Source organism: Oncorhynchus gorbuscha, linkage group LG13, assembly GCF_021184085.1.
Source record: "Oncorhynchus gorbuscha isolate QuinsamMale2020 ecotype Even-year linkage group LG13, OgorEven_v1.0, whole genome shotgun sequence".
In the NCBI taxonomy this organism is placed as follows: domain Eukaryota; kingdom Metazoa; phylum Chordata; class Actinopteri; order Salmoniformes; family Salmonidae; genus Oncorhynchus; species Oncorhynchus gorbuscha.
This window is the reverse complement of record NC_060185.1, coordinates 48891321-48905143: the sequence shown is the minus strand read 5'-3', so window position 1 is coordinate 48905143 and position 13823 is coordinate 48891321. Positions and strand designations below refer to the sequence as shown.

Genomic DNA, 13823 nt, shown 5'->3' with positions numbered 1-13823 from the left:
AGGAAAAGCGAGGGAGAGAGAGACCGGAGCAAGAGTTGGACAACCATGCCTTTTATATTTACTAGCGACTGAGGGGGAAGAGAGAGACAACCGGTGTGCGCAGCTTTCCCAAGAGGAAATTAAAAGAAAGAAGCTCAGCGAAGAGTGAGAGAGAGAGAGGAGGAGTGAGAGAGAGAGAGAGAGAGAGAGAGAGAGAGAGAGAGAGAGAGAGAGAGAGAGAGAGAGAGAGAGAGAGAGAGAGAGAGAGAGAGAGAGAGAGAGAGGAGGAGTGAGAGCCAGAGGGAGCATGCCGGCAAGAGAGCGAGGGAGAGAGAATCTCACGCTGGCTGTCTCCTAATCCTAGTCCATCTCTAAGAAGTGGCAGAGGGAGCAGAGTGTTAGTGAAGTGATCCTGAGCCAGCATAGCCTCTCTTCTCCACCAGCTAGCACCACTTGCGTACTCACACACACACACACACACACACACACACACACACACTCACTTGCAAAGGATTCTGCGGTGGGTCCGCCTGCCTGCGTGTCCAGGTCTTTTGTGAGCGTGAGGGTATTGCCTCCAGTTGGTCCAGCCTCTCAGCCCAGCCCACCCCCAGTGCGTTTGAGAGCAGGGGACCCCAGCCGGGCCATTTTGGGGGGCACAGGAGTCTGAAGGATAGAGGACGAAGAGGAAAAAGTACGTCCACTCAGAGAAGGGGAGTCAACGCTGGAAATGCCCATCAGGTGAGGCCATCCTGGAACAAGTTCTGGTCAGTGTACACATACACACACGCACGCACGCACACACACACTTCCACTGTTTGATGAAGCTGATTTGATGTTGTAGAAACTGGATGACATTCCAACAGTCATGTGAGTGTCATGTACTTAGACGGTTATGTCAGTTTGAGAGTGTATTTAAGATGTCACGTTTATTGAACAATGACAGGTACTTGTTTCCGAGCGTTTTAGGGGAAGTCTCACTTTTTGTGCGTCGTCTCCTCTCCTCATTTCTAAACTAAGTTTAGAAGATGTCCTACGTGCTGACACATGGTAGTCTTCTGCTCGTAAAAAACGTGTCTGAGCCGTAACAACACGTCATTTACCAGTAAATATTCACCTTTGAACTAGATTAATAGCGTCTGGGGAAATATCAGTGTGTATCGTTAGTTCAATTTACCTTACAAGTTACAATATAGTTACAAGAAATGTGAAATAGTGTATTTTAGATTTAAAATGGGATGGAAATGTGATATTTTCTGTCTAGAGATCACATTGGATATAAATATATGTGTAAATATCTGCTTTGTTTTTTTTTTGTCTGCTCAGCACTGGATGTATTGTCTATGTATTTACCCTAACTCTCTAAAGTAAACTGGATAAAAGTTGTTTCCATAACAGACTTAAGAAAAGTACTTGCTTCCTAAGTTGTTTATTTCTTCCAGCGCACTGAGAGGTCAACATCTATTATTATCATTAATAAAGCCATTATTGTTTTTTCTATATATAAATATAGTCATTTCCTGTCCACTGTAGCTCGTTCAGAATAGTATTAGTCAGCTGCTGTAAAGGAACGAGAGAAAAGCCCAGTTGGCTGGACAGATGATTGTAGTGCTTTAGGCCACTAACAGCAGGTGGCCATAATTGGGTAAATGACTGTTACAAAATGCCTGTGTAATCTGGTGCCTAGTGATACATAGCAAATATCACCAATGTTATAATATGATGACGCCAATCAAAAGAACAGGGATCATCAGGGATGTTATTATTGACTATGTTGTTCGTCTTTGGCTCTGTTAGCGGTGCGTTTGTAGAGACCCCGCACAACTATGTAAAAGGGAGGACAGAAGAGTGACTTAGGAAAGACATTAACAAACAAATGTGTGTGTGTGTGTGTGTGTGTGTGTGTGTGTGTGTGTGTGTGTGTGTGTGTGTGTGTGTGTGTGTGTGTGTGTGTGTGTGTGTGTGTGTGTGTGTGTGTGTGTGTGTGTGTGTGTGTGTGTGTGTGTGTGTGTGTGTGTGTGTGCAATCATGCGTGCGTGTGAGCAAACAGAGACCAGTGGTTCTTACCCAGGTGTGTCCTGGTCCGCTTTCGTGGAGTGTGTTTTCTGTGGACGGTAATGGAATGTTTCTGTGCTGTGTGAGTGTGTTTTCTGTGGACGGTAATGGAATGTTTCTGTGCTGTGTGAGTGTGTTTTCTGTGGACGGTAATGGAATGTTTCTGTGCTGTGTGAGTGTGTTTTCTGTGGACGGTAATGTAATGTTTCTGTGCTGTGTGAGTGTGTTGTCTGTGGACGGTAATGGAATGTTTCTGTGCTGTGTGAGTGTGTTGTCTGTGGACGGTAATGGAATGTTTCTGTGCTGTGTGAGTGTGTTTTCTGTCGACGGTAATGGAATGTTTCTGTGCTGTGTGAGTGTGTTTTCTGTCGACGGTAATGGAATGTTTCTGTGCTGTGTGAGTGTGTTGTCTGTCGACGGTAATGGAATGTTTCTGTGCTGTGTGAGTGTGTTTTCTGTCGACGGTAATGGAATGTTTCTGTGGTGTGAGTGTGTTTTCTGTCTACGGTAATGGAATGTTTCTGTGCTGTGTGAGTGTGTTGTCTGTGGACGGTAATGGAATGTTTCTGTGCTGTGTGAGTGTGTTTTCTGTCGATGGTAATGGAATGTTTCTGTGCTGTGTGAGTGTGTTGTCTGTGGACGGTAATGGAATGTTTCTGTGCTGTGTGAGTGTGTTGTCTGTGGACGGTAATGGAATGTTTCTGTGCTGTGTGAGTGTGTTGTCTGTCGACGGTAATGGAATGTTTCTGTGCTGTGTGAGTGTGTTGTCTGTGGACGGTAATGGAATGTTTCTGTGCTGTGTGAGTGTGTTGTCTGTCGACGGTAATGGAATGTTTCTGTGCTGTGTGAGTGTGTTGTCTGTGGACGGTAATGGAATGTTTCTGTGCTGTGTGAGTGTGTTGTCTGTCGACGGTAATGGAATGTTTCTGTGCTGTGTGAGTGTGTTGTCTGTGGACGGTAATGGAATGTTTCTGTGCTGTGTGAGTGTGTTGTCTGTCGACGGTAATGGAATGTTTCTGTGCTGTGTGAGTGTGTTGTCTGTTGACGGTAATGGAATGTTTGTGTGCTGTGTGAGTGTGTTTTCTGTTGACGGTAATGGAAAGTTTCTGTGCTGTGTGAGTGTGTTGTCTGTGGACGGTAATGGAATGTTTCTGTGCTGTGTGAGTGTGTTGTCTGTCGACGGTAATGGAATGTTTCTGTGCTGTGTGAGTGTGTTGTCTGTCGACGGTAATGGAATGTTTGTGTGCTGTGTGAGTGTGTTGTCTGTCGACGGTAATGGAATGTTTGTGTGCTGTGTGAGTGTGTTGTCTGTGGACGGTAATGGAATGTTTGTGTGCTGTGTGAGTGTGTTGTCTGTCAACGGTAATGGAATGTTTGTGTGCTGTGTGAGTGTGTTGTCTGTGGACGGTAATGGAATGTTTGTGTGCTGTGTGAGTGTGTTGTCTGTCAACGGTAATGGAATGTTTGTGTGCTGTGTGAGTGTGTTGTCTGTGGACGGTAATGGAATGTTTCTGTGCTGTGTGAGTGTGTTGTCTGTCGACGGTAATGGAATGTTTCTGTGCTGTGTGAGTGTGTTGTCTGTGGACGGTAATGGAATGTTTCTGTGCTGTGTGAGTGTGTTGTCTGTGGACGGTAATGGAATGTTTGTGTGCTGTGTGAGTGTGTTGTCTGTGGACGGTAATGGAATGTTTCTGTGCTGTGTGAGTGTGTTGTCTGTCGACAGTAATGGAATGTTTCTGTGCTGTGTGAGTGTGTTGTCTGTGGACGGTAATGGAATGTTTCTGTGCTGTGTGAGTGTGTTGTCTGTCGACGGTAATGGAATGTTTCTGTGCTGTGTGAGTGTGTTGTCTGTCGACGGTAATGGAATGTTTCTGTGCTGTGTGAGTGTGTTGTCTGTGGACGGTAATGGAATGTTTCTGTGCTGTGTGAGTGTGTTGTCTGTGGACGGTAATGGAATGTTTCTGTGCTGTGTGTTGTGAGGTGTAACAGCACATGATCCCACCACCGCCACCTGCTCAGTCACTGCAGCTGCAAGGAGAAATCCCTCCACCCAGTAACACACGAGCACTTTTATAGACCACACGAAAAGTGTTGATTTCAGAAGATGTTTTCCGGCTGTGGCGGTTGTGTCTGTGTCACCACAAAGATTTGAAAACCGCTCCGGACTCGATTGGTCTCACAGACGCGGGCTGTTTCTAAAGCCAATCGTTCCCCCGTAGGCTCTGAAAGGAGAAGATGCGCATCGTGGTCCCGTCAATCAGTAATAGCTAATGTTAGTCCTCGTTGACCGCGTGACTGTGTTCAAACCAGAACTTTTCTTCTTTGATTTGTTTCCATCTGTTTTGTGGATTTGACATTCTGGACCGTGTCCTTTTCTGGCACAGCGAGAATACGCAGTCGAGCTCGCAAAATGACTTTTTAAAAACATTTTGTCCACGCTATGGAGGGACGCTAGGGTGAAGGGATCGTCCTGGGCAACCGGAGCCGTGATATATTTAGCTCTGTTGAATAACATGTCAAGAGACCAACCTTATTTCAGTGAACGGGGGTCTGAGAGGCAACAGTCACATTGAGGGTCGGAGACTTCTGGAACAATTCTAGGTCTGACAGGTTGACATTGGGATGGCGTCGGTAGTTTGAAGACCGCCAGATAGTCATTGAAATGTCCTTTTCTGAAGACTTTCTTCAGGGCCCAGAAAAGACCGACGGGTAGACGTCCTCGTTTGTTTGACTGTCGATTCACCGTCCAAGAGGACAGACAGACACACTCACGCACAAAGGTGTCTGACTGTTGACACACACACACACACACACACACACACACACACACACACACACACACACACACACACACACACACACACACACACACACACACACACACACACACACACACACACACACACACACACACACACACACACACACACACACACACACACACACACACACACACACACAACGAGCGAGCGAGAGAAGTGTGCGAGTGGGACAGATATCGGCTGCGTCAGTGACAAGAGGGTGTCAGCTCAGTGTCAGTGAGATGTGTTTAGTGTCACACTCTGCTGACCTGATCTCCGGTCAGGCTGTCCACTCTGTCCCGCTGTGGCTCCTTACATAACCCGTGCTGTCATTCACACACTGCCCTGCCGGGAGCCAGCGGCCCGAAGATTTACACACACACACACACAAACGGACGCAGACACACACACATACATACACACACGGACGGACGCACGCACACACATACACACGCACACATAGATACACACATTCACGCACACGCACACACATGTATATAAACACACACACGGATGCCAACATGCATACATACAGGTAATTGCCAAAATCATAGAAACACGGGAGTAAATGAAGAACACAAAGTTTATTGAAAGCAGGTGCTTCCACACAGGTGTGGTTCCTGAGTTAATTAAGCAATTAACATCCCATCATGCTTAGGGTCATGTATGAAAATGCTGGGCTGGTCTTTATTTTGGCTACCATGGCTATGTCCCCATAGGATGACAATGCCCCCCATCCACAGGGCACGAGTGGTCACTGAACGGTTTAATGAGCGTGAAAACGTTGTAAACCATATACCATGGCCGTGTCAGTCACCTGATCTCAACCTTATTGAACACTTAGAGGAGATTCTGCGGGCGGTGTTTGAGACAGCGTTTTCTTCCACCATCAACAAAACACCAAATTATGGGAATTTCTCGTGGAAGAAGGGTGTCGCATCCCTCCAATAGAGTTCCAGACACTTGTAGAATCTATGCCAAGGTGCATTGAAGCTGTTCTGGTTCGTGGTGGTCCAACGCCCTACTAAGACACTTTATGCTGGTGTTCCCTTTACTTTGGCAGTTACCTGTACACCGTACAGGGTTTCAAAAGAGTTACGTGGCTGTCCCCATAGGAGAAGCTTTTTTCGGTTACAGCTAGAACCCTTTTTGGGTTCCATGGAGAACCCTCGGTGGAAATGAAACCCAAAATGGTTCTACCTAGAACCAAAAAGATTCTACCTGGAACCAAAAATGTTTCTTCAAAGGGTCATCCTATGGGGACAGCCGAAGAACCCTTTTAGGTTCTAGACAACACCTTTGTTCCCCGAGAGTGTACACACACACACGCGTCGTCATGCACACAAATATTTTCAAATGTCGACAAAATGAAATGCGCCAGACAAGGTTGGATCTGTATAATTAATGATCTGTGAAATGGCGGTGGAAACGCCTTTTATGTGCTAATATTGATGTAAGTATCATCATAAGTAAACTTGGAGTCACGCAACGATATGTGGTGTGGTTCTCCCAGGCTCCCGCTAGGACTGGGGAAAGCTGCAGTTTATTAGGCTACAGATGAAATAAGTTGCGATGAACTTCACAGGGTGGTGAAAGTGCACAGTGACGAGCTTGATGCTCCTGTCCAATACATATTGAGTGTCTTATTCTGGGGATGAAAATCTAGCTGTATTTGCAAGCATTTGGTTCTGGTATTTATATACTAATAGAGGGATTCCTCACAAAACCCAGACAAAAAAAGACCATGATTTGGGGGATTTTCACTAAATTTAATCCATATATTTGACATTTGTACCTAAAAGCATAATTGAGAAATAATTGGTCAAAGTTGACATATTTATGACATTTTGGCCTTACCCAGGCCTCCTGTAAGACTCCATAATGTTTCATCTGTAGAGGCTACAAAGCAATGTTGGTGTAATATGAAGCTTGACTGTTAAATGAGTAGTATTTTGATTTCAAAAACTTTTTTTTTTTTACATTAGTTTATTAATATTTAAAGATATAAACACAGCATTAAAATAAAATGGGCAAATGTTTGTATATATTTGTTGAACATAATATACTCTACGAACATATCAAAGTTCCAAAGTGGGATCTCTGCTTCTTTGAGTTCTGATCCAATTTGCGTGCGTTGGTAAGCAGAATAACTGATGAATTTACGAACGCGCAACACTCGTTTAATATGGCCGGTGTCAGTAAACAAAGGCACATTTGTATCTTTATTTTTGCCAGGAGCACAGTCGCAGTCACCAACCCTCTAGTCAACATGAAAACAGCCTAACCAGCTCTGCTATGGCGAGTGAAATGGTCAGAGTGAGTGAGGTGTTCTCTCATTTGTGTCTGGAAGTAGCTAGTAAGCTAGCCAACTTTAGCCAGTTAGCTTGGGTGCTTGACTGCCGTTGGGAGGCCGGGAACACTCGGATCAACCTTACTCCCCGGCCTAAGCGTCCAATTTACAAACAGGCAATCTGACAAAGCTCTGAAATTACAAATGCCCAGAGCGCACCCTGAACTCACTCTGGCACTCCAGAGTGAATTTACAAACATACCCTATGTAAGCATTACCAAAAGAGTGAATGTGAAAATTGATTCAAAATGGCCGCCCTCTGCAGGATGTTCAATGATACAAGTAAAATGAGTGCTGTGATTGGTTACATTGCCTACTATGCCAATTTCTCTCCAAAACTTTAAAACGAGCAGAGATCCCATTCGGGAACTTTGATATGCCCATAGTATATTATGTTCAACAATATATTGAAATATTCATGTTTATATTTTTCAATGTTCATAAATGATTGTAAAAAAAATAAAAATACTACTCATATTTGCAGCACCTACAGATGAAACACTATGGAGTCTTAAAGGAGGCCTGGGTAAGGCCTAAATGTCATAAACTATGATCAATTATTTCTCAATTATGCTTTTAAATGCACATTTCTAATAAACATCAACAATCCATCCTCCAAAGGACCATTCTATGGATTACACTAAGTAAAAATCCCCCAAATCATGGTATTTTTTCTGGTTTTTGTGAGGAATCACTCAATATGAATAGTATTTACCTGTATACTGAAAAAATATATACACGCTACATGCAACAATTTCAACCATTTGACTGAGTTACAGATCATATCAGGAAATCAGTCAATTGAAACAAATGAATTAGGGCCTAATCTATGGATTTCCTATGACTGGGCAGGAGCGCAGCCATCGGTGGCCCTGGGAGGGCATAGGCCCACCCACTGGAGAGCCAGGACCAGCCAATCAGAATGAGCTTTTCCCCACACAAGGTCTTTAGTACAAACAGAAATACTTCTAAGTGTCATCATCTGTCTAGGTGGCTGGTTTCAGACAATTCCGCAGGTGAAGAAGACAGTTGTGGAGGTACTGGGCTGGTGTGGTTACACGTGCTCTGCGGTTGTGAGGCCGGTTGGGCGTACTGCCAAATTCTCTAAAATGATGTTGAAGGCTGCTTATGGTAGAGAAATTAACAGTAAATTCTCTGGCACAAATCTGGTGGACATTCATGTAGTCAGCATGTCAATTTCACACTTCCTCTAAACTTGAGACATCGGTGGCATTGTTTAGTGTAGCAAAACTGCACCTTTTAGTGGCCTTTTATGGTCCCCAGCACAAGGTGCACCTGTGTAATGACCATGTTGTTTAATCAGCTTCTTGATATGCCACACCTGTCATGGATTATCTTGGCAAAGGATAATGCTCACTAACAGGGGTGTAAACAAATTTGTCCACAAACCTTGAGAGAAATCAGCTTTTTCAGCTCATGAAACACGGGACCAACATTTCACATGTTGTGTTTACATTTTTTGTTCAGTATAAATGTACACTGAGGATATTCAAAACACACTCTCTTTAAAATATTGCGCAGTACATAAAAGGACAAGGATACAGTATGTACACACTGAAAAAGGACGTAAATATTCTCGCTCACTCTCACATACTGCCCCCACAGAAATGCAGAGCGGTACACCTGCCAAGAAAGAACAGACAACGTGAGTAGACATGCATGTGCTTAACCAGGTACAGGGCAGGTGTACTGAAATCCATTCTGCACTGGAACTCACCTACACAACTTATGCAACCCTGGTAAGCCACTGATACTGGACTGAACTCTCTGATGTGTGTATACATGTACTTCTATTTAAATGTATTTCTATGTTAATGTGTCAGCACACGTGAGTGTGTGTGTGTGTGTGTGTGTGTGTGTGTGTGTGTGTGTGTGTGTGTGTGTGTGTGTGTGTGTGTGTGTGTGTGTGTGTGTGTGTGTGTGTGTGTGTGTGTGTGTGTGTGTGTGTGTGTGTGTGACCCTGTGTGCTAGTGATGCACGGTTCAGCTGTTTGTTCACCCGCACCCACCCGCATGTGCGAATAACCCATCTGCAACCGTCCGACTATATGTAATAAAGTGAAAATCTGAGGCCCGCACCCGACCCCCAGCCCGACCCCCAGCCCGACCCCCAACTGGCCAATATAGAAAATGCTATGAACAGTTCCCGTGTAACTTTTTCTCCCCAGGTTCCCAAAAGCATTTGGTGACTGGTGTGTATTTGGCGTACACCAACAGTTAGGCCGTAAAGATTAGGCTTATTGCACTAATGCCAGATAAAAATGATGAACGAAAAACTTCAATGCAGCCTATAGACATGAATTGCACAATAATTGTACATTTATGGATTTTTTTAAAAATGCCTTTTTCTTCTTCTTTTCATTCAACCCGCTCGCCACCCGCCCGCCCTTCACCCACACAATATTTCATGACCCTAAACACGCCCTGCGGGGTTATGAGTCAACCCGCGCATTACACCGTGTGCTGGGCTATGGCATGTGGTTATTTAGAGGTCAGTGGTGATGTTCTCGCTGCCCGAGGGAAGTGGATTTACTGTCTTCTTAACTGTTTCCAGATCAAATAAATAATAATAATCAGGTACAGAAACATTATGCATCTCTCTCTCTCTACCTTTAAGTCCTTTCCCTTTTCCTTTCGAAACGGTTAGGACATCTTTGGGTGAATTTGTCGCAGTTCTGACTCATAAGTTTTGCTTCAACTTTATATCGTTACATTTATAAAGCCTTTCCCAATACTTCTGCATATCTATATAGCTCTAATGTAATTGTATGCATAAGAAATCTTATTTCCCTGCTTTATTCCCCTCTCTGATATTAATCTACCGGCTGTCAGGGCTACTACTTTCATGTAGGACTGTTCAAGTGGGTCTGTGGTGTATCGACAGTGTTCACATGCAGTATTACCATGCTATCTCAGCGCTCCAGCCGCACGGTGGATCATCATCATTGAAAAGCATGGATTTTCTGTTGCACCGTGTCCGTGAGGACGAGGACATCAAAGAAAGCCTACTGAGGCCCAATGAAATAAGAGGAGGGAGAGAGCTATCGATTAGTGGAGGTAAACACGAGCAAACTTCCCTCTCCTCGTTCTGCTCGCTCGATCCACCCCGCTCTCTATCTCCCTTCTCTCATTTTCTCCACCGATCCTTCTCTCTCTTTATCTCTCCATCTCTCTCCATCCACCCCTCTCCTCTCCATTCATCCTTCTCTCTGGAAGGTCCTACAGTAGACCTCTTGTTTCTGGGGTCACTCAGCTATAAGGTAGGGCCTGTTTTAGGAATGAATGGTTAACCCAAACTGCTCTTGTTCCCTCGTGGCCGCTCCCTTCGTTCCGTTCCATCCCTCCTTCCCTCCTCATTGCTGTGACGATACCTGGGGGTGGGCAGGGTCACTCTGGTCTAATCTAACAGCATATTGATTCCATTAGATAATTAATGACCCGTTTGGGGGTTGGGGAGGACAGGGGGGGGTGCAGTGGGTGGAGGGAAGTGCTTAAGCCCTTGAGAGTTGGAGAGAACCTTGGGCCAGGAATGAGTCAAGGTCAGACGCAGCCGGTGCTTCAATGTGGAGGTGGCTTGCCGGCTGAGGACCGGAATACCGAACCTTAGAGAGAGAGGCGAGAGAAAAGTATAGGCAGAGAGAGAGGCGAGAGAGGGAGAGAAATCATCACGTCCAACGATCCAGTGTAGCTGTGGATTGATCAGTAGTCGAGTCAAAAGTAAATAGAGAAACGTCTACCTACGGGAGACCAGAATACTGAGCTACCTCTTTATGGACACTCCAGCCAATCATCAAGGTCCGTTCACCTATGTGATAATGTCCTCCACTGAAAGAAAACATTTCATCTTCTACAAGTCAAATACTGCGCTGGTCTACATAATTGATATGGATGAGTTTTTTGCCTCTGTATGGTTTGGACGTTTTCACACCTCTACAGTCCCTCGCTCTCTCTCTCTCTCTCTCTCTCTCTCTCTCTCTCTCTCTCTCTCTCTCTCTCTCTCTCTCTCTGTCTCTCTCTCTCTCTCTCTGTCTCTCTCTGTCTCTCTCTCTCTCTGTCTCTCTGTCTCTCTCTGTCTCTCTCTGTCTCTCTCTCTGTCTCTCTCTCTCTCTGTCTCTCTCTCTCTCTCTCTGTCTCTCTCTCTCTCTCTCTCTCTCTCTCTCTCTCTCTCTCTCTCTCTCTCTCTCTCTCTCTGTCTCTCTCTGTCTCTCTCTCTGTCTCTCTCTGTCTCTCTCTGTCTCTCTCTCTCTGTCTCTCTCTCTGTCTCTCTGTCTCTCTGTCTCTCTCTGTCTCTCTCTGTCTCTCTCTCTCTCTCTCTCTGTCTCTCTCTCTGTCTCTCTGTCTCTCTCTCTCTGTCTCGCTGTCTCTCTCTGTCTCTCTCTCTCTGTCTCTCTCTCTCTCTCTGTCTCTCTCTGTCTCTCTGTCTCTCTGTCTCTCTCTGTCTCTCTCTGTCTCTCTCTGTCTCTCTCTGTCTCTCTCTCTCTGTCAAACAGACAGTGTTTCACCGTGGTAAGAGGAGCAGAAAGGAAACGGGAAACGGGAAGGTGAGGAGAGGTGTGGGCGGCTGTTGTCTTTCCCAGTGTCAAAGCAGACGGCCTAACTGTATCACTGCACAGGCCAATGTTACCCGGGCAACACACTCATTTGTTTAGTATTTTTTTAACGAGCATTCCAAACATTCTACTCCATTCACTTCCATTCTATTTTATTCCATCCTATTCCAACTGACATTACCAGGGCTGACTGTGTCCCCGAGGTGTACAGTTAGGTGGGTGGGGGTCTTAGCTGGTATTTAGAACCAGCTCGCCCCCAGGCCTTGGCCAGGTCATCTGTGGGGCTCTAGGGGAGAACTGTGAGGCATACAACAGCCATTTCCCTGCAGCCTGGGGAGCCAGTGGCATTCCAGCAGGCAATTGTCTGCGTGCTGTTTGCCTTAAATGTGTTCATTTGCCCGACTCCCCCAGTCAGAGCTCCGTGGGGAGAGTCTGAGCGCTCTAACGAACCTCTGACAGCTGGAGGCTCTAATTAAACGTCCCCCCGCTGAAAACAGACAGCGGAGCGGCCAAACGAACTAACTCGTCGGCCGACCAACCCGACGGAGAGGCTCTGAGCGGCGAACGCCCTCCCTCCCAGCCCTGTGCTGTCTACACGAGAGCCAGCCTCAGAGCAGAGAGCAGGGCAGCCACAGCATGAGGGGATCACACAGAGATACACACACGGAGGCACGCACATGTCCCACACACAGGTGAAGCACACGTACGCATGCACACACCATAATACTTTTGCGGCCTGTATACCAAAGTCATGCTGTTTTGGCAGAGCTACTGTAAGAGCCTCATCAACAGTATGTTTTATATCTGAATAATCTTTTGTTGCTTATCAATAAACCTCCACAGGTGACACGGTTGACGGACAGCTTGCTGCCCGCGGCACTGTAGAGAGCGTTCGGCGCGGTCCATTTTGGGGGGAGTGCATTAGTAGCCTCCCAACCTGCGACAAGGTTATGAATAATTAGCGCCGAGGCCCCGTCCATTACGGCCCGCGACGCCACTGATGTGCTGCCGGCCTTCTGTCTATAGAGATAGAGACGCCCCGGTCGATAGAGACACAGATTAGATAAGGACAGATTGGGTCAATTAAGAGATAAACATACAGGTATGGGACAGAGTGTGTGTGTGTGTGTGTGTGTGTGTGTGTGTGTGTGTGTGTGTGTGTGTGTGTGTGTGTGTGTGTGTGTGTGTGTGTGTGTGTGTGTGTGTGTGTGTGTGTGTGTGTGTGTGTGTGTGTGTGTGTGTGTGTGTGTGTGTGTGATGAGTGGAAGATACATTGTGTGACTTTCATTTCCCCAGCACACAATGCGATGTACACAGCTAGCAAGGTTGGGGAGGGTGATGTAAAATGGCATTGTTACACACGGCTCAGTGATGGTGTGTCGGCTACAGAGATTCTACAGTGATGTGATGCCGGGTTGGGAATTGGAACTATAATTATGCTCAATTATAGTTCTGGATTGCCAAGTTTAAATAGAAAGTCATTTAATTGAAATCTCAACGTAACGTGATGGCTCGGCCGGCCCGGTCTGGTTCTACATATCCCAGCTCCCTACCCCAGCCTGGTTCCCCCTCCCCTGGTACTGTTGACCCCGTGGTAGAGAGGTCAGCCCTGGCCGCAGGGCAGGACACCATGCTGCTGCAGGCCACGTTGACCTTTTAAAGGTCACCAGAGCACAGAGGCAGAGAGGGGGAGGGGAGAGGGAGGCCAGCCAACTGGCACCGCTGGTGGAACTGGGAGCTAGAGGGTGAGTGTGTGGGGGAGGCAGGGGGGAGGGGTCTTCAACTCTCTGCTTTGCCCTGTCTTTGCTAACCGGAGTGAGACTTCTGTACTGAATGGCTTTTTTTATAGCACAGTGGACATTCTTCAAAGCTTTTATATAGACGTGTAACAATATAGCTTCCGTCCCTCTCCTCGCCCCGACCTGGGCTCCAACCAGGGACCCTCTGCACACATCGACAACAGCCACCCTCGAAGCATCGTTGCCCATCTCTCCACAAAAGCCGTGGCCCTTGCAGGGCAAGGGGAGCAACTACTTCAAGGTCACAGAGGGAGTGACGTCACCGATTGAAA

At 46.2% G+C, this 13823-nt stretch overlaps 1 protein-coding gene across 1 annotated transcript in view; it reads left to right on the top strand.

The window, feature by feature from the left end:
- Nucleotides 1–13823, top strand: part of npas1 (neuronal PAS domain protein 1) — a 40414-nt gene continuing 26591 nt past the window's right edge. Inside the window, 1 exon segment of the mRNA XM_046294813.1 lies at nt 1–717. The gene's annotated coding sequence lies outside the window, so the exon portion shown is untranslated.